Genomic DNA, 25,656 nt, shown 5'->3' on the forward strand with positions numbered 1-25,656 from the left:
TTCACACTCTCTCGCCCTCTCCCGCTGGAGCCTCAGCGCTTGTAGTTGCTCTCTTCACACTCTCTCGCCCTCTCCAGATCTAAACAAGACTTCGTTGGCCTCTCTCTCCCCTCACTGCTGCTCAAAGAGCTGGCAGGATCCGTCCGCCGGGAAGGGAAGGAGGCTTAACGCTGTCGTCGTCGGCGAGGGACTACCGGCGCAGTTGTTCACTTTCCACCCAGCGGCGGTGCGGGAGGGCCTCTGACCCCTTCTTCTTCGCCGTCGTCCCGTCGCCCACCAAACCACGCCCCAAGAACCTTAAGGTATAATTTACTTACTCCACATGCATTGCTCTAGCTGCATGTATACCATGAATCTAGGACGTGGTTCAAAGAGGAAAGGAGTGGGGGAAGTAGTGGGAAAAGTTGTATATAGCATGAATCTAGGATGTGGTTCAAAGAGGAAATGAAGGGGGAAAGTTGTATAGCATGAATCTAGGACGTGGTTCAAAGAGGAAAGGAATGGGGGAAAGTAGTGGGGAAAGTTGTATCGCATAAATCTAGGACGTGGTTCAAAGAGGAAAGGAAGGGGCGAAAGTACTAGTTCAAAAAGGAAAGGAAGGGACAAGGCTGTAGAGTTTGAGCAGGACTAGATTTGCTGCGCTCACATAGGGAAAGGTGTCTAAAGATAACAAAACTGGGACCAACACAAATATGCTCCTTGGTTGTTTGTTCTTTGTTGCAACAGACTGTGCATGACCACAGTACATCGGTAGATGCACATGGTGCTGGTGCGTCCACTGTCCCGTGCAACTCATTAGCTGTTGTTAATCTAAGGCCCTGTTTGGTTAAAAACTCCCTAGTCCCTACCTGCTTGGTTCCAGGGACTAAACATGGACTAGAGGTTATTAAATGACATGCTAAAAGACCATGTTACCCCTAGTAATGAACTAATAGAGACAAGGTGCGATGCGTGGCAGGGGCAACTGTTGGAAAAAGTCCCAAAAAGACTCCCTCGGGGTCTTCTTTCTTTAGTCCCAAATGCCCACTTTTAGTCCCTAAAAGTCCCTCCTGTTTGGTTTAGATGGGACTGACACGGAGTTTTTTTAGTCCCTACACCAAAATGTCCCTGTAAACAAACACCCTCTAATAATGCCGCTGGAAAATTGATGCAATGCCACAGTTAAAAGCAAATTACATGTTTAACGAATTTTATTGTTAATATAATCTCTATGTTAATATTAATCAATGCCACCGTTTGAGAAATGCTACTGTCTTGCTTTCTTTCCCATTTAGATAAGGTAGATGCTTCTTTTTGTTGGCTTCTGTGTCATCCACCGTTATTGACCACTAATTGTTTCCTTTGCACCTCTGTGTAAACAGGGTTATCTACTTCACCTCGTTGCCATTGTGACCTTTTGTTGCACTGCACAAAACACTTTTGTTTTAAGAGTGTTTTGTGCAGTTCAACCAAAATGTCACACCGACAACGTTGCTTGATTGCTTGATCTTAGTGGAACTGCACAAGAGGAGATCTTACTTCCTATCCGTTAAGGCGAATTTGGTTCAGATCTTCTTCTTGTGAGTTGTTTGAATTCCGCATCATGAGAGGTCAGTACTAGCCTTCTTTCACATGATTCTGCAGTGTGCTTTCATATGTTGTGCTACTTGTACGATAATGTTGCTTGATTTTAGTGAACTGCACAAATGGAGACAAGACTTCCAATCTGTATGTGCACCGTAATATCCCATTGAGGTAAGATAAGGATATTTCACAACTGTTGGCCTGTATTTTGCCACTTTCATCAGAAAATTAAGTTTAGTACTATACTTGTGCTCCCTAATTGACATGCCAAATCTTACATTGAAGGCGAAGCTTGTCTGTTATTGAACCAAGTGATGAAGGGGAAGAACAAGCGGAAGAAAAACAAAAATCAACTCCCGGTGCTGTAATGAAGCACTGGAACTGTGATGACACAAGTAATGATATAGTTTTGCATCTTAATTTATTGCTATGGCTGGAACGAGCAATTGTTTTGCCACTGATTTGATGCCACTCTTAATGTAATATGTAATTATCTCTACTTGTGCAAACAGGGATCTTCTTTGAAGATACCATATATTTTAGTGGAACTGCACAAGAAGATGTTGGAAACATTAAACTAATCGAGGAGTATATAGTAAGCATGGCCACCACCGTAGATAGCAACAGATGGTTCCGGAGAAGTGCTTCATCTGTATGCTCTACACAATAAGCCTCCTGACAAAGGTTGGTACTCGCCCACTGATTTCATCCATATGATTGAGCTTTGTCATCTCTATTGGTGTTGTGCTACTGTTTAGATACTGTCATGAAAAAGTGGTATTGTCCTTGAGAAGTGCTTCATCTGTGTTGTTTTAAATATTTCCTTTCCTTTTTTTCGAGCAAACAGGGATGCTAGCATTTAGTAGTCCTCTTGTCTTTGCACAACAGGATCATCTTCCTCTGAAGAAGAATATGGAGTACGTGAAGTGACTAGTTCCGATTATGCCAGGATGAAGAAGCCCTGTCTATCTTCTCATCAGAAGGAGCAGTTGAAGGATGGTTACATTACTCCCCACAAGACCAAACTAACTTCAGCTCAGAAGGACTGACAAATCTCCATTTTTTTGCTGTGATGCGCGAGTACAATGTTGTTCTAGGATTCTTTCTGGTGAGTTCCATTTTTCTAAAAGTGTGCTCTACATGGACCATGTATGTGCCTGTTGAAACTGTCAATTCATAGTACAGTTTGCTTTATACTAATCACTTTTTGTATTTGTGCAAACAGGGGTGCTCAGCTTGATTTCAATGGGAACTGCACAAAATGTTCATGAATACATCGAATCATTCATTTCCACCACAAGAAAGGAGGTGCCGATAAGTTCAAGGCGTTGCAACATATAAGGGCGAAATCATACAAGCTACGCGCGAATTTGGTTGATTTTGGTGGAACTGCACAAAAAGAACAGCTGGTTTATTTAGCACGAGGTGCCATGTCAATGTCCGAACTGATGGCAAACCCTGCCCATTCCACAATCGTAGGCATTTGATATTTTGGAATGGGACAACCTTGTCAAATTTTGCTCATTGATTTTAGCAAGACATGCGTTTGATATTTTCGAATGGGACGCCCTTTGCTGTCAGCAGCGTCGATCAATTTTTTCTTTATTCTTTAGTTGTGAAGTAAATATTGCCTCTGACATGTGAGTCGCTGAGATGCATAATCATCGATTGTTTTGAATGTTCTCTATGAATTGCCAGGCCTGTGTGTTTGATTGCAATGTACAGAAACGCTAAAAAGCTGCTCAAACTCTTTGTACTCCTTCTGTTCCTTTTTACTTCGCACATTGTGAAAGTGCATACTTTTTGTATAAGATTGGTCAAAGTAGAGATACTTTGACTGCAGACAAAACTTGTATGCAGACTAGAAAGGACCGGAGGGAGTACATGTGAAACTGCTGCAAACGAGGTGATCACCTTGGGAATAATGCTAGTATGTATTGTTTTGCATGTTCGTCCAATGCCAGTGATATAGGAATTCGAACTAATCGAAATAAATTCATTCATACACGATCGGATTTCATATAAACATGCCGGATTTCATTACATTTCATACATTCTTCAACTAAAAAGGGGTGCGCTGGAGGTATAATTAATTAACCGAAGCTACCCACCTGTGTCCCGCTGAGCCAAACAGAAGATTTAGTGACTTAACTGCAGGTGCAGTTGCGTAATTAGCATGTGGCCTGTTGGGCCCACATGTCAGTCAGCCAACTGCACCAGCAGTTAAGTAGAAGCAGTGTTCTTCTCCAGCGCAGCTCTCCGACTCCACTTCGCCGCCAAGAAGCTAACTGGTCGTCAATGGTCAACCCGCCTAGCTTGGCTTCAACCGGAGGGTAGCAGCGGTGGCCTTACTTGGACCCGAGCGGCGGTGACCTACCGTGTTCTACTCTTCCTCGTTTTCTGTGTGGCGCGGCCTCGTTGGCAGCGGGGAGGGGCCTCGGTGGAGTCGGCGATGTCCTCTGTCTTGTTCCTGGTGGGTGGCGCCTCAGCGGAGCGGTGGAAATCCTCCGCCACGTTGCTGGCAGGGTGGGGCCTCGGCTGAGCCGGCGATGTCCTCTGCCTCGTTGTTGGCGGGGCGGAGCCGGCGGTGTCCTCTCCCTCGTTGTTGGCGCCGCGGGGCCTCGGCGAAGCAGGGCCTCGTCGACGCCAGCAAAGCGGGGACTCATCGGAGCCGGCATTGTCCTCTGCCTCATCCTCAGTCTCCCCAAACAGCACCTCGCCCGCTTCATCGCCCTCTTTGCTAGCCTCTTTGTAGGCGGCCGCAGCCTCCGCCACCCGTATGCGCTACCGCCAGCGCTCGAGGCGGCTCTTGCGGGCGGATAGGTACGAGTCGAGCAGCGCCTCCTGCTCCGCGATGATCTTCTCCTCCGCGTGCAGGTGCTCCTGGAGGAATTGGTGGTTGTAGGCGGCGTCGGCCTGCGCCTCCCGGAACTGCTCCTCACGCATCTGCCTCACCTTGTCCATATATTGGGCACGGGCCTCGCCGATGGTCATGGTGCAATGCACCAGCGAGGATGGCGCGGAGGAGGGGGTTAGTGCCGGATCATCGACTACCATGTTCTCCATTGGGACGTCGTCGTCCTCCGGCTGCCTGCTGGCCAGCCGGTCGGTAGCAATGGCTGTCATCTCCTTGTGGTCCGTCGTCCGCCCGTCCCGAAGAGCGCTGGAGCACGAGGAAGCCATGGTGGGCAGTAATGGTGTGGACAGGAGAAAGGGAACGAATGCGGATGACTGTGGCTATGGCCGGCGCAGCAGTTTATATAGCAATGGTGGGCGGGCGGAGGGACGGACGTGTGGCGCTGGAGTAGCCTACTCGGCAACCGCGTATCATTAATGTGGGTGACAAATGGACGGACGGACGGCACTTGTGTCGTTTGAAGGCGGAGCAAACGCCTGCATCGGGAAGCGGGGCGGGCAGCGCTGACTGTTTTGGGCGGAAAGCGCGCGCGGGCGAGGAGATGACTTTACTTGGAGAGGATGACAATGGGGACCCACCAGGTCCATAGCCTCACGTACGCAAGTGCCTCCTTATTATATATATATATATATATATATATATATATATATATAATTTATTTTGTTTCCTCTTGGTTTCCTGACATTATGGTCCCACACTATTGTCAACCTATGTAGTAGTCAATAAACGAGAGAATTGCACAAGAAGCGACCGACAGCTGGGACCAAGCAGCTCGAGCAGTATTTGTGTTTTTGAGGTATGAGCACTGTAGAGTTTTTCGATGTTTAGCCCAGATATTAAATTTTCTCCTCTAAACAACAACGAAAACATCGCTGTAGGTATTAACTGGGCGGACTATGGCCCATCTAGCCCAGGCCAGATATCCAGCCCAGATATTAATTTTTTTTCAAGCTGAAAATGGCTAGCCCGGCTATACTTTTTTTAGGAATACCCAGGCAAGGTCAAGTTGTTATTCTCCGCCCCGCTGGGCTGCAAATCTTTCCTAGGAGGGATGCATTAGGCTTAACAAGAAAATGGGCTTTAAGAAATAATAAATGGGATGTAATTATAAAAACTGGGCAGTAACTATAAAAAAATGCACCAAACACGTGATTACTTTATAAAATATTATTTTTTGATATTGAAAATTTTAATTTCATTAATTGTTGCAAGCGCAATGTTTCGTTGGATTTTTACGTAATATAAATTTATATTGAAATTGTATTTAATCTGACTAGAAATTTCGGGATAAAAATATTTCGGATCCCATCAAAATGTGAGAAATTTTATTGAATTCTGTTTTGAACGGTTGGTTGAAATGGGTTGTACTTTTAACAAACTGTAAATGGGCTGTAGTAAATTCCATCAGAATTCAAAAATGGGCTACACATTCTTACAAATCTCAAATGGGCTATAAGTTCTCTACCACACACACTTCTGGCCTTACTAAGTTGACGCATCCCCTAAAAAACAGAGTTGACGCGTATGCAAGGCTTTGTTAACTTATACTCAACACACGGTTCTAGCAGTAGTGGCTGTTGGATGTCCATCCAACGGATGTTGTGCTTCTTCTTCAATCTCAGATATTCTAGCTTCACCAGCCCAAAAAATGATTCCTCCCCCTGACATCTGGGGCGCACCGTTTCGGAAGCTGACTTGTGGGCCTACTAAGTTGATGTACCAAGGGCTTTGTCAACTTAGTCAATATAAACGATTCTAGCTACAGTGACCGTACGATGTCCATCCAACGGCCGTCGTGCTTCTTCAACCTCTGGTCTTCTTGTTCCAGCCGCCCAAAGCAGCGCCGGTCGTGTCGCCTGCTCCTGCCTCCCGTGGCCGGCTGTGCTGCCGCGGAGGCCTCATCGCCCCCTACTACTCCCACCGCTGGCCAGGCCATCCCTCCACTCACCCACGCCCCCTGTTATTCTGCTGCAACGGTAGTGCAACCGAACCAGTGAACCCTCGTACTCCTCTCGCGTGTGCATCCACTGTCGTGTCTTCCTCGGCTCCGCGTCGTCCCCTTCCTAGGCCTCGTCATCGTCCACCGCCCTGGTGCTCTCGGCGCGGCGTGGTCAACATGGTCAAGGAACGACTTCCATCGGACGTGGACTGTACGTGGAGAGGCTGACAGCTCGGTCCACGGCAGCCGCATGGAAGTGCCTCCTTATTACGCGCAAAATAATTATTCCTCCACCTGACAGCGGGGACCCACCGGATGGACCACCATATTTCACGAAAAAAATGATTCGCCCCTGACTGTTGGGACCCATGAGCTACATCTTCGCACGCAAGGAAGTGCGTCCAAAAAACGATTCGCCCCCTGTCTGCTGGGACCCACCAGCTACATCTTCGCACGCAAGGAAGTGCGTCCAAAAAACGATTCACCCCCCGACTGCTGGGACCCACCGGCTACACCTTCGCACGCAAGGAAGTGCGTCCGGGCAAAAAAAATGATTCGCCCCCCCTGACTGATGGGACCCAGCAGCTACACCATCGCACGCAAGGAAGTGCGTCGGGGCAAAAAAAACAAAACAAAATGATTCGCCCCCCTAACTGCTGGGACTCACCAGCTACATCTTCGCAGGCAAGGAAGTGCCAGACAGTCAGGACCCACCTGGTCGAAGCATACGTAGCATTGTCATTCTGGTCGCGAACGTGTACGTACATACTGGTCGATGTAGAGGCGCGCACGTGTCATAGTAGAGACGCGCATGTGTCGTAGTAGAGGCGCGCACGTAGCATGTACACGTACGTACAGCGGCCAGGGTGCAAGAAAGAAAATACGGCCACGTATGTGTACATACGGGCAGGGTCTCGAACGCCTACTCGCGCATACGTACGGCCAGGGCTCATGTACATGGCTGGGTGGAAACGGAGAAACAACGTCGTCGTCTTGTTCATGGGGAGGCAACGGAATGCTCGCGTTCATGGGGAGGCAACGGAATGCGTCTTGTTCATGGGGAGGCAACGGAATGCGTCGTGTTCATCGGGAGGGAACGGAATGCGTCGTGTTCATCGGGAGGCAACGGAACGCGTGGGAGCCAACCAGCTAGGTCAGAACAGAATGCGTGGTTGTGTTCATCGGGAGGGCTTGGACGGAACAGGCGATGAAAACGAGGCCTGGCGTACCGCGGAACGGAGGAAACGGACCTCCTACGGTCAAAATGGGGGTCCTGTTGATCGGGAGGGGTGTGGCGTACCGCAAAACGGAGGAAACGGACCTCCTACGATTGAAACGGGGGTCCTGTTGATCGGGAGGGGTGTGGCGTACCGCAAAACAGACGAAATGGACCTCCTATGGTCGAAACGGGGGTCTTGTTCATCGGGAGGGGTGTGGCGTACCGCAAAGCGGGACTCCACAGGATACTGTTCATCTCCACCGTCGACCTCCTCCAGCCTCCACGAGCTACCGTCGACCTTCTCCAGTCTCCACGGGCTCCTGTTCATCCAGCCTCCACCGCGCGCTACTCCACCGGCTACTGTTCAACCACCCCTCCACCGTCTACTGTTCATCCAGCCCTCCACACCACGGGGTCCTGTTCAACCACCCCTTCACGGGCACCCCTCCACCGTCTACTGTTCATCTAGCCCTCCACACCACGGGGTCCTGTTCATCTAGAGGCAACGCCACCGCTCACTGTTCATCCAACCCCCCCCCCCCCCCCGCAACGCTCACTATTCATCCCAGGGGCAGCATCGATTGGCTTCAGTTAGCAGCACTAGCGAAGGAATCGCTCGATCGGATTCAGTTAACAGCCATCGATCGATCGCTCGGGTTCAGTAACGTGTAGCCTGCAGTGCAATCGTTAGAGCCCAACGCCTCGCTCGGGTTCAGTTAGAGCCAACGCCTTGCACACACGCACGTACGTGTACGAGAGAAACGCGTATCGCTCGGCCCCCGACCTCCCACCGTAACCGGGAACTCCCCGAAATTTTCCTCGCCCTCGCTTCTACCATGGTTTTTCCGTCATGGACGGCCCAAAGAATGTCATGCAGCTGCGTCTCCGGCCCGCCCAGGACGAAAAGCCCATTTTCTGTCATGATTTTTTTTCATAGAAGTAGGAGCCCACCACATCTATGATGATACCGGGTTTTGTCACAATTATCGTCATAGAAGTGTCATATGTATGACAGGAAAAAAATTCGTTCGGCCCAAAATGTCACGGATGTGTCTTTTTTTTAAGTGTAGAGGCTTGCAACTAAACACCCGTGAATGTGTTTCTTCTCATGAAGGCTCCTATATTCACTCAGCCGGGCTCATCAAGGCCACAAGTGCAAGAAGGCCGAAATTCATGCTCAAACAGGTAACCAAACAGGCCCTTAATAATTATTACACTTCAATATTATAGCGGGATAGAAATCATTACAATTCTTAAATCCCATTATCAGCGAGACATGGAATTAGAATCCATATTCAACCAAATGAAATCCTATTGGAAAGTTGTACGGCTGGCAACATCATCTCCGGAACCGACACAAATTGCACAAGTAGCTTGCTTGTCAGCATGCAAGCTGCTTCACTGCAGTCGTCTCCTTCCCTGAGAAAAGTCTACCTCCCACTGGTCCGCTTCGTCTCTGGTGTCCTTACGGCCATGGTAGCATGGTAGATTCTGGTCCTTGCTGACGGGAGGGATATGTTTTTAGATGTTCCTTCGAGTTTTATTAGGGTTTGTGTCTTGCTCAGGAATATGAGACTGTGGCGGCTCCCTGAAGATGGAATAAGGTTCTCCCTGCCTAGCCCCAATCCCGATGGTGTGTCTAGCATCGTTGGTTGGTGTGTGGAGGTGTGTCTCTAGCAGATCTATCATTTGTGGATTTGCTCATCTGGTCGTATTTCGTCTACGTTTGTGTGTCTTCAAGTTGGATCCTTCCGATCTACGCTACTCTTCATCAGCGACGGTTGCTATCTGCTGCACTGGTCCTATATATGGGGCCTTAGGGCATCTCCAATGGCAACCCGCAAATTTCCTCCCGCATCCATCCGCGGACAGGGTGGCCAATCCGTGTTCACGGATGCAGGTGGTTGTCATCCCATCGTAGCCGCATACATCCGGCCTCTCTCATTTTTTTAAGTCTACACGGCCAAATAGCCGCATACATAGAGTGTAGATGTTCAAATAACTGCATGCAGCACTAGCTCAAATTTTAAAAAGTTCAAATATTACATCCCAACATTGTTGTCCCCTTTAACCGCCCACTGATATGCTCAATTACATCTTCCTTCAGCTGCTCGTGAGTTGATCGATGCCAAATTTGTTGATGCATTTGAATAAACTCTTCAAATGTGGTCGGATTCTGGTCTGAAAGTTGGATAGGATCACCCATGTTCTCAAATTCTAGAGTTGTGGCAACATCGTCACCCTCATCCTCGACGATCATGTTGTGCATGACCACACAACATGTCATCACTTGCCACAAGGTCTCTGGATCCCATTGTTTAGCAGATTCACGAACAACTACAAAACGGGTCTGCAGAACTCTAAATGGCCTCGCAACATCCTTTCTAGTTGCTTCTTGTCTTTGGGCAAAGTGAGCCTTTTTATGGCCAACTAGGTTAGAGATGGTGCTGATAAAGGTAGCCCACAAAGGATAGATACCGTCAACCAGATAGTAGCCCATGTTGTACTCATGTCCATTGACAGTATAGTGGCAAGAAGGAGTTTTTTTCTTCAGTAAGCCTCGCAAACAACGGTGATCGCTGCAGTACATTGTGTCATTTTAAGACCCCGGGAATGCCAAAGAAAGCGTGCCAAATCCAAAGATCATGTAATGCAACTACTTAAAGAATGATGGTGGGCTTCTTAACAAGACCCTGATATTGTCCTTGTAAAACCTTCAGGCGGTTTCTTCCATTTCTAATGCATGCAGTCAAGAGATCCAAGCAAACCTAGCCACTCTCTTGCTTTTGATATTGCCAAGAGCCTCGGTGTCTGCCACAGTTGGTTCTCTCAGGTACTAAGGTTTGAACACCTCGACCATGGAAATTGCAAACCTGACCATGGCATCTCCGCATGTGCTCTCAGACATCCGTAGGTACTCGTCCCACGAATCAGCGGTCGTGCCATATGCAAGCATCCGTAGAGCAGACATGCACTTCTGGTAACTAGAGAACCCAATCGTTCCCACGGCGTCCTTCTTCAAGACGAAGTGGTCGTCATAGGACTGGGTGACATGGTACAAACGATCGAAGACAGTCTTGCGCGTCCGAAAATGCCGACGAAGATGGTCGGCGAATAGTGCATCCGGGGCAAAGTTGTCGGCAATTAATGTCAAATGGCCGCATGCCCTATTGCGGTTGAGCACTCTTAAAATTGAGAACATGCTCCTCTGCACGCTCCGCATCTTCAAGGACCGCCTACATCATCGTCGTCTCACTTGAGTACTCCTCGTCCGATGAGCCATCGGATGACTCAACATAGTGCTCATACATGTACTCCAAATCGAAATCCATTGCTAGAAAGAAGGGAAAATAGTTTTTAGCTCCGGAAATTCATCGAGCAGTTGCCGGGCATGGTGAGTATACCAGTAGAGGATGGTACCTGGCGGGCGGTCGGAGGATAGGGGTTGAACGGCGACGAAGGAGAAGCAGGGTGGAGCCCAGCTAAAATGCTGGAGGTGACAGAAATGTAGAGTTCCGGCAGGAGTGCGGCATAGCGACCGGGGTGGTGGAGCTACGGCGAAGACAAGAGAGAAAGAAGGACGGAAAGAAAATGGGGAGGATGAAGGTGTGGGGTCCGGGAAGGGTTTTGGGTGTGCTAGGGGTGTCGAAGTTCTACGTGTCTGGTGTCCGGACTCCCTTAAAGCTCTCCCACGTTTGTCTCCGGTTTGCGGGATAAAGTACGTCCAGACCACATCGTGGACTGATATAGGTCCGCGTTGGATGGATTACGCGGTCCTTACGGATGCTGGCGGTTTGCAGATTCGCCTTGGAGATGCCCTTAGCACGACGATTTTCTGACTGTCTACTACAATAAGTTTTGCCTGGCTTCGGTCAAGGAAGGGCGATGGAGACAGCACGCCTTCGGCTCTCTTCAGTGCTTGCAGTCGTCGCTAGGTGGTATACGGATTTGGATGTAATTTTTATTAGGGCGCCGATAACTGCCACATGTGTGGCATATACGACATGTGCCCACACACCGTGTGCGGTGTGAGCAGGAGGCAGCCCACACGAGCTGTGTGTGGGCGGACATTAGAATTGCCCATACGTGTGGGCGCGCCTACTTCGTGCCACACGCCCAAAAAATACTACTCATCTCCACCCCGTGCGTGTGGCACGAAGCAAAAATGCCCACACGTCCTGACGCAGCTACGTTAGGTACCCCGCGGGATGACGATTTAGTTGCCATCTTAGTTGGCAGATGTAGTTATCCGGGATGGCAAGTGTAGTTGTAAAAGCATGGCAACTCTATCTGTTTTGGTTAACTATAGTTGCCATGTCTAATTTATGGTAGTTGCCGCGTGTAATCAAACCGTAGTTGCCGTGTGTGATTAACTACTTGCCACATATGGTCAAAACAGTAGTTGCCATGTGTGTTTACCTAGTTGCCACGTGTGGTCCAACCATAGTTGCCATGTGCTGTTAATCACAGTTGCCATGTGTGTTTATCTGGCTGTCACGTACGCGCAACTGCAGTTGCCGTGTAGCAAAGAATCACAGTTGCCATGTGTGTGTACCGAGTTGCCACGTTCGCGTAACTGCAGTTGCCATGTAGCAAAGAACCACAGTTGCCATGTGTGTGTACCGAGTTGCCACGTTCGCGTAACTGCAGTTGCCATCCACAAGGTAGTAGTGTCGTGTGGGCGAAAAGCAGTTCGCCCACATGCGCATGACCTAGTTGGTGGCTGTGTGGGTGAAAATCAGTTCGCCCACACAATGCAGCTGGCAAACAGCGTGGTGCGGGCGTATAGGCAAACTCTTCAACACCCACACATCAGCCCCGTCCTACGTGGCACATCAAATCCATCTTTTCGTGTCAAAGATTCGTGTAAAAGACAATGAACGACGATCCAGGTGTGTGAACGAGTTGGGTAACGCCCACACGTGTGGGCGTTAGTATTTTTGTTTTTATTATTTAAAAATGAATTGATTGAAAAAAAATTCGTAGAACTTCATCTCCGAAACAGACAAGAGCTGCTGCCCGAGGTTTTTGGTTGATCAAGTGACGAAGTGAAAGCTAGTCCGAAAGGGAGTATGGAGTCCCGCCCACATCCGGCATAACTGTGTGCTTGTTCTTGGCAGATAAACCTCTCTCCTGACGGGCACATGGGTATAGCACGGCCGCACCATGCTCTCTATCGTCATCTGCGCGGTCTCCAAGAACCGCCAACTGCCTGAACGTAATCTATCTGCAACGCCAGATAAACAATGCTCGACATCCAAATATGAGTGCATCCGGAGTACTGGTATCCAGATAAATAATTCTCGATATATCCAAATATGAGTGTACCAGGAGTCAGTACTGGTATCCAGATAAAAAATGCTCTGAATCAGCACTGGCATCCCTTCATTTCTTCCGCAACCAAGCCTTTTCCTCTCCTGAAACGAGTGCACAGATTTCGTAGCACAAAAGTCACGAACTGCGCCGTCATATGCTCGGGTAATCAGCGCACTAGCTTACACCTGCAAGAGCCAAATCCGGCAAGGCGAGTTGACCGTACTGCAACTTTACGCTGCTGAATCTTTTAAAATTGGGTCTCGATCGTTCCGAATTTTATACGGTTGCTTCATTCTCCGTGCAAGAATTTACCAGCACGTAGGACGACGAACGCGCCCTCTCCTGGTGCTCGAATCGTGCGTACGTGCGTGCGGTTAATCTGCAACCGGCCCCGCGCTCGAGCTCGAGGCAGCAGAAGTCGACCAGAATTTCCGACGGCCGTATCCATCTACATACACGCGCCCGGCTGACAGGGCCCCGGTAGCTCGCGGTCGAGGCAGCACGTCAGGTTAAAAGTCTGGCAGAGTATTTATTTACTCCATTGAAACATCGATCGCAATAAATGTATTTATTAATTTACTCCATTGAGCATTTATGTACAACTACAGCTTGCGTGCCTTTGCTGGTTTGAGCAGCTGATCATAACGGCACATTGCCAGCAGTAGGAAACATCCTGATCAAGTTCAGAGGAGGCAAGATATATCCATTGCTGGAAGTTCCAGGCTGTGACTGGCTAAGCTATCCAGTCCCAGTTCCAGTATATACGAACGTTCATCCCAAAGGCCCAATCTTCCTTGGCTCGATCCGTTTCTTGATTCTTCCGTTCCGTTCCACGCGTGATGCAGGAAAGTGCAGAAAATAGACGGTCCTTTTCTAGGATGCCGTGCTGGGCGTCGTAACATCCGGTTAAACCGTTGCACCCGCCTGCCTCGTTGTGGATCGCGTCCGCCATGTGATAGAATTGTTTAGTTGGTTCCGGATGCGGCGCCCGGAAGCACGCAGGCCTGTTCCCGGCGCAGCCTTAAAATTGTCTCCCTTGGAGTTGGATCAACCTGCAGTCACACACGGCTCAGGCACGAGTCAGAGGTTGGACAATGGACGGAGGAGCTGGCCTTCTTTTTCGTGTTGTGTGTGTCGAACTGTCACTGCATGCACACGTAGGAGTAAGTGCGTACTACTCCTACTTGCAAGTGGCACGGCTCGAAGCATGGACACACCGGCCGTCACGCCCCCTGATCTATGCTTGGAGCGCTGCGGCCGTTTTCGGGTTCTCACGTCGGAGCCACCTTGACCTCGAGATTTGACCAGGGATCGAGCCCTGTGCCCATGATCACGCACGCGGACTCCCAGTCAACAGCCCGATTCACGTGTACTCTAGCGCATGTACGTGTGTATGCAGAGTGAGCAGTTTCGTGTACATAAACAGGGAGAGCACTCTGCTGAATGGCATCGTCGTCCTCGTCGCCTGGCTCGTGGAATGAAACAAGGGAGTCTTTTGACAAGGAGGTTGATCGCCCCATGCATCAAGCAGGTTAAATGGCGACGTTGGTCAATGGCCTCAATGGTGGAGGCCTGGAGGGCCTAGACTTCTGTTGGCCGTCTTTTCTTGTCATTAGTTTCCGTTCCGTAGATGTTCTGGGGGCGTGGTCGTGCCTAGTTCCTGCACTGAATGCTGCCCGTGTACTCCATTTTTTTTTTTTTTTTTTTTTGGAACGGAGGCATAAGGTTTGCCTCATTCTTTAAATAAGAAGAAGTATGGTTTTTACAAGTGACCAAACGTACACGGCTTCATCTTTCTCTTGAATAACAATGTTAAACCAAAGGTTCGTTGTAGTGTTGGTAATGATACCTGACTATATATAAAGTTTTTTTATGGCTGGTATTTTTTGGAATGCTAGAGGATTAGAGGAACCTGAAAAGAGAAGATTTCTTGCAGAAACTATCTCAGAGCATAAGCTAGAATTTGTTTGTATTCAAGAAACAAAAAAGCGCGCGTTCGCTGACCCCTGGCTGGCTGGGGTTAGCGGCCGTTTCACCTTTATTTGGCTTTGGCGGCCATCTGTTGGTGCTTCGGGTGGCTTGCTTATGGGGGTTAGAGAAGATTTATTTGAAATAGATACTTGTGTAGCTAGTAAATACTTGACTAGGATGACTCTTATGAATAAGAGACGGGTTTCAAATGGAATCTGGTCAATGTCTACGGAGCTGCTCACTCCAGAGACAAAGAAGAATTCTTGATTGATTTTGCATATGCTTGGGTGTAATGATCATTCTTTTGTTGTTAGCGGTGATTTTAATATCATTAGGAGGAGCAAGGATAGGAACAAGGCCAAGAAGCTTCCTAAGTGGTCTTTTTTTTCAATTCTATTATTGAGCATTGGGGCCTGAAGGAGCTTGAGCTTTCTGGGCGAAATTTTACTTGGTTGAATAACCAGATTGATCCCCTTTTTGTTAAGTTGGATAGGATCTTAGTTAGCCCCGCTTGGGAGTTAAAATTTCCACTAGTTACTGTCAGGACACTGGTTAGAGGTGTCTCTGACCATGCAACCTTGCTTATGCATAACGGGGTTAATGCCGTTACAGCTAATAAACCTTTTCGTTTTGAATTATGTTGGTTTACCAGAGATGATCTTGCTGATGTAGTTAATAAAATTTGGCATTCTAATGTTAATGGCAAGGATAATTTGGCCATTTGAATGCAGAAAATGAGGAATTTGAGAAGATGCCTGAAAGGCTGGAATCTCAATGTGGAGGGGGCTTATAGGAAAAAGAGAAACACTCTAAGTTCTCAACTAGATGATCTTGATAGGAGATGTGAGCTAACTGGGTTATCAATAGCTGACTATGAACTTAGGAAAGACCTTCAGTGTAGTCTGAATAAGATTTTGAGAGAGGAGGAAATCAAATGGTATCAGCGCTCTAAAGAGAGAGATCTCAGGGAAGGGAATAACATCACTAGATATTTTATGGTTAAGGCGAGCGGTAGGAAAAGAAAGAACAAGATCTTTCATTTTGTGCAGGATGGGGTTATTATCCAGGGTGATAAGGAGCTATTGGACTATGCTACCAAGTTCTATAAAGAGCTTTTTGGTCCTGTAGACCTTTTACCTATCTCCCTAAATATTCCTGTTCCTGCTTGTTTAGATATTGAAGATAAGAAAATTTTGACTGCTAGATTCTCCTTGGAAGATATCAAGCTTGTTGTCTTCTCTATGAAACGTAATCGAGCGGCTGGCCCCGATGGAATGCTGTGACGTCCCTGATTTGACCGTACACTAATCATACACGCAATCATGTACGATCAAGATCGGGGATTCACGGGAAGATATCACAACACAACTCTACAAATAAAATAAGTCATACAAGCATCATATTACAAGCCAGGGGCCTCAAGGGCTCGAATACAAGAGCTCGATCATAGACGAGTCAGCGGAAGCAACAATATCTGAGTACAGACATAAGTTAAACAAGTCTGCCTTAAGAAGGCTAGCACAAACTAGGGATACAGATCGAAAGAGGCGTAGGCCTCCTGCCTGGGATCCTCCTAAACTACTCCTGGTTGTCGTCAGCGGACTGCATGTAGTAGTAGGCACCTCCCGAGTAGTAGTAGTAGTCGTCATCGACAGTGGCGTCTGGCTCCTGGACTCCAACGTCTGGTCACAGCAATCGGGTATAGGAAAGGGGAAAAGGGGGAGCAAAGCAACCGTGAGTACTCATCCAAAGTACTCGCAAGCAAGGAGCTACACTACATATGTATGCATTGGTATCAAATGGTAAAGGGGTAGCATATGTGGACTGAACTGCAGAATGCCGAAATAAGAGGGGGGTAGCTAGTCATATCGAAGACTACGCTTCTAGCCACCTCCATCTTGCAGCAGAAGAAGAGAGTAGATGGTAAGTTCACCAAGTAACATCGCATAGCATAATCCTAACCGATGATCCTCCCCTCGTCGCCCTGTGAGAGACCGATCACCGGGTTGTATCTGGCACTTGAAAGGGTGTATTTTATTAAATATCCGGTTCTAGTTGTCATAAGGTCAAGGTACAACTCTAAGTCCTCCTGTTACCGAAGATCACGGCTATTCGAATAGATTAACTTCCCTGCATGGGTGCACCACATTTCCCAACACGCTCGATCCCCTTTGTCTGGACACACTTTCATGGGTCAAGCCTGGCCTCGGAAGATCAACACGTCGCAGCCCTACCTAGGCACAACAGAGAGGTCAGCACGCCGGTCTAAATCCTATGGCGCAAGGGTCTGGGCCCATCGCCCATTGCACACCTGCATGTTGCAAGGGCGACCGGTGAGCAGACCTAGCAACCTCCATTACAAAGGAAGTTGCGTTACGCGGTCCAACCCGGCGCGCGCCGCTCAGTCGCTGACGTATCGAAGGCTTTGGCTGATACCACGACGTCGAGTGCCCATAACTGTTCCCGCGTAGTTGGTTAGTGCGTATAGGCCAGTGGCCAGACTCAGATCAAATACCAAGATCTCATTAAGCATGTTAATTGAAGTATCTGCGAACACCGACCAGGGCCAGGCCCACCTCTTTCCTAGGTGGTCTCGACCTGCCCTATCGCTCCGCCTCAAAGTAACAGTCAGGGGCCGTCGGGAACTCAGGCCCACCACTACCTGGATGGAGCCACCTGCCCCTTCAGCCCCCACATCAGAATCACTTGCGGGTACTCAACGAGCCGACCCGACTTTAGTCACCACCTGTATAGTATGTATATATGTAGGTATTTACACGTGATCAACACCTGACGTGATCACGACCCGATAGTATAGCATGGCAGACTGACAAGAATGTAGGGCCACTTATGATATCTAGCATCCTATACTAAGTATTTAGGATTGCAGGTAAGGTATCAACAGTTGTAGGCTATGCATCAGAATAGGATTAACGGAAAGTAGTAACATGCTACACTACTCTAATGCAAGCAGTAGAGAGAAGAGTAGGCGATATCTGGTGATCAAGGGGGGGGGCTTGCCTGGTTGCTGTGGCAAGAGAGAGGGGCCGTCAACACCGTAGTCGTACTGGGTAGCAGCGGCGTCGGTCTCGGTGTCTAGTGAGAGAAGAGGGGGAAGAAACAATAAATATCAAGCAAACAGATGCATAGCGATGCATGGCATGACAAGTATCGGTGCTAGGGGTGCTCTAATGCGGTATGAGGTGATACCGGTGAAGGGGGGAAATATCCGGGAAAATATCCCCCGTGTTTCGCCTTTTCGGACAGATGAAACGGAGGGGGAAAGTTGCGTGTTCGCTATGCTAGGGATGTGTGGCGGACGAACGGGTTGCGTATCCGGATTTGTCTCGTCGTTCTGAGCAACTTTCATGTAAAAAGTTTTTCCATCCGAGCTACGCATTATTTTACATGATTTTTCAAAGTTTTAAATCATTTTTTATTTTTCTGATTTTAATTTTAATTCGAAATTAAAAGAATAAAATGCTACGGGTACCCAGAGTTATACCCAACAGAATGTATGTGTGGCTGGCAGGTGGGGTCAAGGAGGGTCCAGTTAACTCAGTCAACAGTCAACTTTGTGACTATTGACTGGTCAAAACTGCAGATGGGGCCCATGTGTCATTCACACATATCGAACATACTTTTAGTGGATAATTAGATGGGGCGTTCTGCCATAGGTTGTATCTTGTAACAGTGTTTTCTTTTAAAACAAGGATTAATTAAGGTGTGGGTCCCATACGTCAGTGAGACATTAGCTAACTCAGTTAGCATTTTTTTATATATTAAAACTCAGTTAGCAGGTCGAGGCAGCGGCGTCCGAGGCGTCGCGGCGAGGGGGGGGGCTCGGGAGGAGGGCGAGGCGTCCGACGAGGCCCGACGGCTGCGCGGGCGCAGGACATCAGTGCGGCGATGACAAGCGTCGACGCGGCGTCGATCCAGAACCGGGGCGGATCGGGATCGGTGGAAAGAGGGTGGGAGGTTAGGGTTTCCCTCGATGGGTGGGGGGAAGTAGGGCCATATAGGCCAGGGGGCGTGTGGTGGGCCGACTGGCTGGCTCGAGGCCCAGCTGGGCCTAGCCCAGTTGAGGGGGGTTCCTTTTGCTTATTTTCCTTTTATTTTTATTTTTATTTTCTCTTTCATTTTTATTTTTTGTTTTGAAATTACTTTTCACGCCAAACAAATTTTGTAAAATGTGAAATTGATCTCAACAATCATTAGGCAATATATCTCACTGCCACAAAAGTTTGAGGAGCATTTGAATTCATTTGAAATTTGTTTAAATGGATTTGTATTAATGGGGCTGTTTTGGTCACTATTGTAATTGTTTTAGGGCAATTAAATATTTTTTAAAATGTTGGATGTTGTTTGTTAATTAGCTAGTGAATATTTGTAACCTTTTGAACATTTTTAATTCGCTGTTTTATGAAACTATAACTTGAATTGTTATTTGAATTTTTATTTGAACTAAGTTTGAAATGAGTGTAGTTTAGCAAATTTTAATCATGATGACCTAGCATCATTAACCAGGGTTTACTGTAGCTTGATTATCCGGGCGTCACAAATCTCCTCCACTACAAGAAATCTCATCCCGAGATTTTAAGAGGGGGAGTAAGAGGGAAAGACTAGGTTTCGAAATTATAATGAATCTTCTGGGTCTTGGTTGCTCTTCTTGAAGAGGTCGATCCATTACTTGAGGTCTTCAGTCCTCTGCTTCAGTTCATCATGATGAAGTCGACATCCTTTCTTCGGGAATTCCATCGTACTTACGAAGAATAAAGGGTGGGTATTCCGGGGAAACGAACCTCTGCAAGGTTGACTATCTGGTCGATAATATCGTGGAAGGTGGCAGAAAGTAACTCTCGAATTGAAACTTAAGAAAATATCGAGAGCAAAGTACAGAGGTATCATGGGAAGTTTCGAGTGGGCAGGCAATCGTTCGATGCCTATTATAGGGTGTGAAAGGTGTTCATAGCAACTAGAATAAGTATTGTGTTTGATACCAAAATAGATCACTAGGCAGGTGGTCCGTGAATCATATACGAAGTCAAGCGCGAGGGATAACTTGGACAACAGGGTGTACAAGAGAGTCAGGTTTCGATCCTGTGGAACTGTGGGTTATGGGCCCACCATGTAGGTTAAAAGTAGAAAGGGTGGTGATATCTTGCACAGTCATGATAACAAGGCATGCCAGAGGATAGCCTATCAGTCATTGTTGGCACAACATCGGTACCAAGGGCGAGGGACGAAGAGAACCATTCTCCTGCTCGTTGAACGAGGCGGACCATTAGGCAAAGTTCTCATCCATCGATGGATATCGAAATGTCACCAATCAATAGTAATAGGTTCTTACTGACAGAGTTGTACACCAAGGTGCTTACAAAAGCAGTGACTTATTACTGCTTAGATCATATAAACCTCAAGAAGGTTAAACAAAACAATGGAAAGGAAAATGTGATTATCAAATTAAATAGAAGAATGGAAAGGAAAATGTGCTTAAACATATATTTCAAGGGTATATCCTTCCCAAGGACAAGCAGAGCATGATATCCATGACCGGATATAATGTAGAAAACTCTTTAGGTAAGGTGAGAGAAATTTCATGATATTAACCATACAATAGTGTTTGGATAATTGATAAGGAAAATTTAGCATTGTGCTCTCAAAGTTCTCGTTGATGATCGGAGTATCATAGATATGCTTCGAGATAGCATTGACATGGTCATCAGGTGAAGGTCAGACTTCGGATACTCAAAGGATCCATTCAGGAACAACTCATAGAATAAGTCTTACAATTTTCCTCATGGAAGAATAGATAACCTTGCTAAAAAGGAAACTATAACAACAGGTCCTCCGGCCAGGTGTGCCAGGCACGACATCACCTTACCGGGTCATATTAGACCAATGTTATAACTCTTCCAAATATATCTTAACCATCATATCTGACCGAGATTCAGATCTGATTGGTGTCAGGATACCTCAGAGTCAGGATGCCTGAGAAGAAAAAGGTGTGACACAAATTGACGAGATGACATTGTAAGATCCTCGAGAAATGAGCCATGGAAGCGAGTTCTGAAACAAGAGTTCACCATTAAACCAAGGAAATGACGAGGGGGTGGCTGATGGACTCAGCGACAATTCATCAAGATTAACAAAATTTGATTTCCACAATTATGTGGACAAGGAGATAACATTAGTCAGATCAAATGATATAATGATGTATGTTCGATGAAAACATACACAATTGAACAATGATAGAAAGGTGCACCCGGAAATCTGGACTAAGTATCACGATCAATGTTCGAATGATGATTCAATAAGAAATATACTTAGAATGGAGCTATCGACCATTAACGCCAAAGCAATAGGGTTGCTAGAAGTTTTGAATTTACACATCACAGAACATTTGTCAGTATTCCGGTTAGAAATGTCACGGGGACCAAGAAAAGAATGGTGATGGTAATAAATATCACTTGTATCAAGAATTCCTAAGGGGTGGTGAAATTCTCGCGACATTCTTGACATAAAAGACAGTGGTACCCAAGGTAGATCATAACATAAGCTGGATAGCAAGGAGCTCCATAACATGATCAAGTTTGTGTCGGAGGGGAGGCAATAATGTTGTCGATGATAACACAGATCATCGAGGGGCAAGGGGGTATTTCTCATCAAGAATTCAATAGTTATCTTGGAAGAGCTCAGAATGTTGATGATGATCATGACACATTTGTCGAGAGATTTCAATATGTAATCGATCAGTGATGACATCGAGTCAAATGAATGGTGAAGCGAAAGGTTATTGGAACCAAGGGTATGACACAAACTCCAAACCAAGTTTGTTGTTCAAGGCAAAATGACATGATGAGGAAGATCGACGTAAGCTTAGCTCATCGTCGAAAATTGTGCTCCGGGAAGAAGGACCAGGTAGCACAGTTAAAATTTAGCACAATAATGATATAGCCGATCAGGCTAGGAATGACTTGAAGGATTATTAAACTCATAAGGAACGAAGATTACTTAGAGTTATCAAACCAGAGTGCGGAATCGGTTCACTTACCGGTGTTCTTGAGCGACTAACAACTCAGAACCCGAGAAAAATTGGAATCTGTGAGAAATAATAGCTGATGAAGACTCATAAGATGCAACACAGTTCTTAGATATTCTCGAGATACCAGAGGGTAATACTCGACGGTAGATCAAAGTAGAGGTTGGACTGGTGTATTGACTTGCAAAAGACAAGTGCTTTAACTTGTCCGAGAAATGGGATCAAAGAGAAAATAAGGTCGGAACCACGGTTGCATAGGATCAATTCATAGATACCATATGATATTATATCAACGAAATAGTTATTATTACAAGAAGCTTCTATGGTAGGATCTACATCGTGTCCATGGGCATGAACACAAAGTTCAAGGTCGACTCCCAATTCTTCAATGTATAACCTTCCATTCACCTCTCACTTTCGAAGAAGTCGTAGTGTTGAAATTTTATCTAGCAAAATACCAGAAGAGTATGACTCGTGAAAACTTTCGAGTTCACACATATTAAGGATGGCATAGGTTCAACCCGTCAGGGTATCGTGGAAGCATATACCACATGCTTCAATAGTAAATACCACCAGCTCGAAAATAGAGCATGGTTGAGAAAGCAAAGGATACAATTTACCAAAGGCTTTATATCTCCGTGGAAAAGGCTCACAAGGTTATTTGAATATGAAGGACACTATCGGATAATAATCCAACAAGAGGCCTGGTGGTCTACAACGGAGCTGATGTGAGTATCGGTACTCTATCAAAGGAAGAAGGAATGCAAGTGCATCGGATTATAGAAACAACTGACTAACTCAAAGCTCAAATGCAAAGAAATTATGAATTCCAAGACAAGGGATCAAAAGCAATGCTTTGATTAGGGATGGATAGGTTGAATAGCCTTAGAGGTACAATCGATGGCAATTTGATTGGTCGAGACCCAGCTCATGCCCGGAGTGACGTCTAAGCCGAAGGGGAGAATTCTAATTGCTTGATGATTGCGAGCATTCGCAGACATATCGAATTAATGTACTCAAAATAATAGTGACAAAGGGTGCCAATAAGATTACTAGACTTATGGGATTAACCATAATGCAAGCAAGCAAGGATTTCAAGAACAATAGTCTCTTGAGGATTTTTTGGAATATCAAATGGTATTTCGAAGACCTTTAGGGAAGTACGTGAATCAACTAAGGATGAGCGGATACTCGATAGGTGCACAAAATTATCCGTAGGGGTATTCAGGTGACAAGGAACTGCAAGGCAGTAAGCTCAAAGGATTCTCGGAATAACGAAGAGTAGTTCGGGGCATCTTGTAATAACAAGATCAATGGGATTGAATGTAAGAATGGCAAGTGCATGTAGTTATCTATAGGGGTTGACGGTGGAAGGGAATTGCAAACACAATGAGCACAAGTTTTCGGGATAACATAGGAGGGTATCTTCTGAATCTTCTGGTGTAGCAGGTGATCATCTGTAGTAAGGGGTTCTCCGGAAGAAAGTAATTACGAGAACCTAGAGTTAGAGTTAGCAAAATCTTTTAACCCGAATAGAAGAGAGATCAGAGTCCCAGAGTACAGAAGAGGAATAAAAGATCCTACTACCACCCAATGGCGATGTGGGACCGTAAGCCACACAGCCATGTTAGTAAAAGTTTAGTAATGACTAGACTCAACTTCGACCATGGAGTCGGAAGGGGGATTCCTATAGACAGTCGGCTCTGATACCAACTTGTGACGCCCCCGATTTGACCGTACACTAATCACACACGCAAACGTGTACGATCAAGATCAGGGACTCACGGGAAGATATCCCAACACAACTCTACAAATAAAATAAGTCATACAAGCATCATATTACAAGCCAGGGGCCTCGAGGACTCGAATACAAGAGCTCGATCATAGACGAGTCAGCGGAAGCAACAATATCTGAGTACAGACATAAGTTAAACAAGTCTGCCTTAAGAAGGCTAGCACAAACTAGGGATACAAATCGAAAGAGGCGCAGGCCTCCTGCCTGAGATCCTCCTAAACTACTCCTGGTTGTCGTCAGCGGGCTGCACGTAGTAGTAGGCACCTCCCGAGTAGTAGTAGTCGTCATCGACAGTGGCGTCTGGCTCCTGGACTCCAACGTCTGGTCGCAGCAATCGGGTATAGGGAAGGGGAAAAGGGGGAGCAAAGCAACCGTGAGTACTCATCCAAAGTACTCGCAAGCAAGGAGCTACACTACATATGTATGCATTGGTAACAAATGGAAAAGGGGTAGCATATGTGGACTGAACTACAGAATGCCGAAATAAAAGGGGGTAGCTAGTCCTATCGAAGACTACGCTTCTGGCCACCTTCATCTTGCAGCAGAAGAAGACAGTAGATGGTAAGTTCACCAAGTAACATCGCATAGCATAATCCTAACCGATGATCCTCCCCTCGTCGCCCTGTGAGAGAGCGATTATCGGGTTGTATCTGGCAATTGAAAGGGTGTATTTTATTAAGTATCTGGTTCTAGTTGTCATAAGGTCAAGGTACAACTCTAAGTCGTCCTGTTACCGAAGATCATGGCTATTCGAATAGATTAACTTCCCTGCAGGGGTGCACCACATTTCCCAACACGCTTGATCCCCTTTGTCCGGACACACTTTCCTGGGTCATGCCCGGCCTCGTAAGATCAACACGTCGCAGCCCTACCTAGGCACAACAGAGAGATCAGCACGCCGGTCTAAATCCTATGGCGCAGGGGTCTGGGCCCGTCGCCCGTTGCACACCTACACGTTGCGAGGGCGGCCGGTGAGCAGACCTAGCAACCTCCATTACAAAGGAACTTGCATTACGCGGTCCAACTCGGCGCGCGCCGCTTAGTCGCTGACGTCACGAAGGCTTCGGCTGATACCACGACGTCGAGTGCCCATAACTATTCCCGCGTAGTTGTTAGTGCATATAGGCCAGTGGCCAGACTCAGATCAAATACCAAGATCTCGTTAAGCGTGTTAATTGAAGTATCCGCGAACGCCGACCAGGGCCAGGCCCACCTCTCTCCTAGGTGGTCTCAACCTGCCCTGTCGCTCCGCCTCAAAGTAATAGTCGAGGGCCGTCGGGAACTCAGTCCCACCACTACCTGGATGGAGCCACCTGCCCCTTCAGCCCCCACATCAGAATCACTTGCGGGTACTCAACGAGCCGACCCGACTTTAGTCACCACCTGTATAGTATGCATATATGTAGGTATTTACCCGTGATCAACACCCGACGTGATCACGGCCCGATAGTATAGCATGGCAGACTGACAAGAATGTAGGGCCACTGATGATATCTAGCATCCTATACTAAGTATTTAGGATTGCAAGTAAGGTATCAACAGTTGTAGCAACAATGACAGGCTATGCACCAGAATAGGATTGACGAGAAGCAGTAACATGCTAAACTACTCTAATGCAAGTAGTAGAGAGAAGAGTAGGCGATATTTAGTGATCAATGGGGAGGGCTTGCCTGGTTGCTCTGGCAAGAGAGAGGGGTCGTCAACACCGTAGTCGTACTGGGTAGCAGCGGCGTCGGTCTCGGTGTCTAGCGAGAGAAGAGGGGGAAGAAACAATAAATATCAAGCAAACATATGCATAGCGATGCATGACATGACAAGTATCGGTGCAAGGGGTGCCCTAACGCGGTATGAGGTGATACCGGTGAAGGGGGGAAACATCCGGGAAAATATCCCC

General features: G+C 47.0%; 1 protein-coding gene across 1 annotated transcript in view; it reads left to right on the forward strand.

Annotated features, from left to right (window-relative positions):
• Positions 1-25,656, forward strand: part of LOC123056853 (uncharacterized) — a 50,525-nt gene that overhangs the window by 23,936 nt on the left and 933 nt on the right. The window lies entirely within an intron of this gene.

Source organism: Triticum aestivum, chromosome 3A (genome assembly GCF_018294505.1).
Source record: "Triticum aestivum cultivar Chinese Spring chromosome 3A, IWGSC CS RefSeq v2.1, whole genome shotgun sequence".
Taxonomy (NCBI): Eukaryota; Viridiplantae; Streptophyta; class Magnoliopsida; order Poales; family Poaceae; genus Triticum; species Triticum aestivum.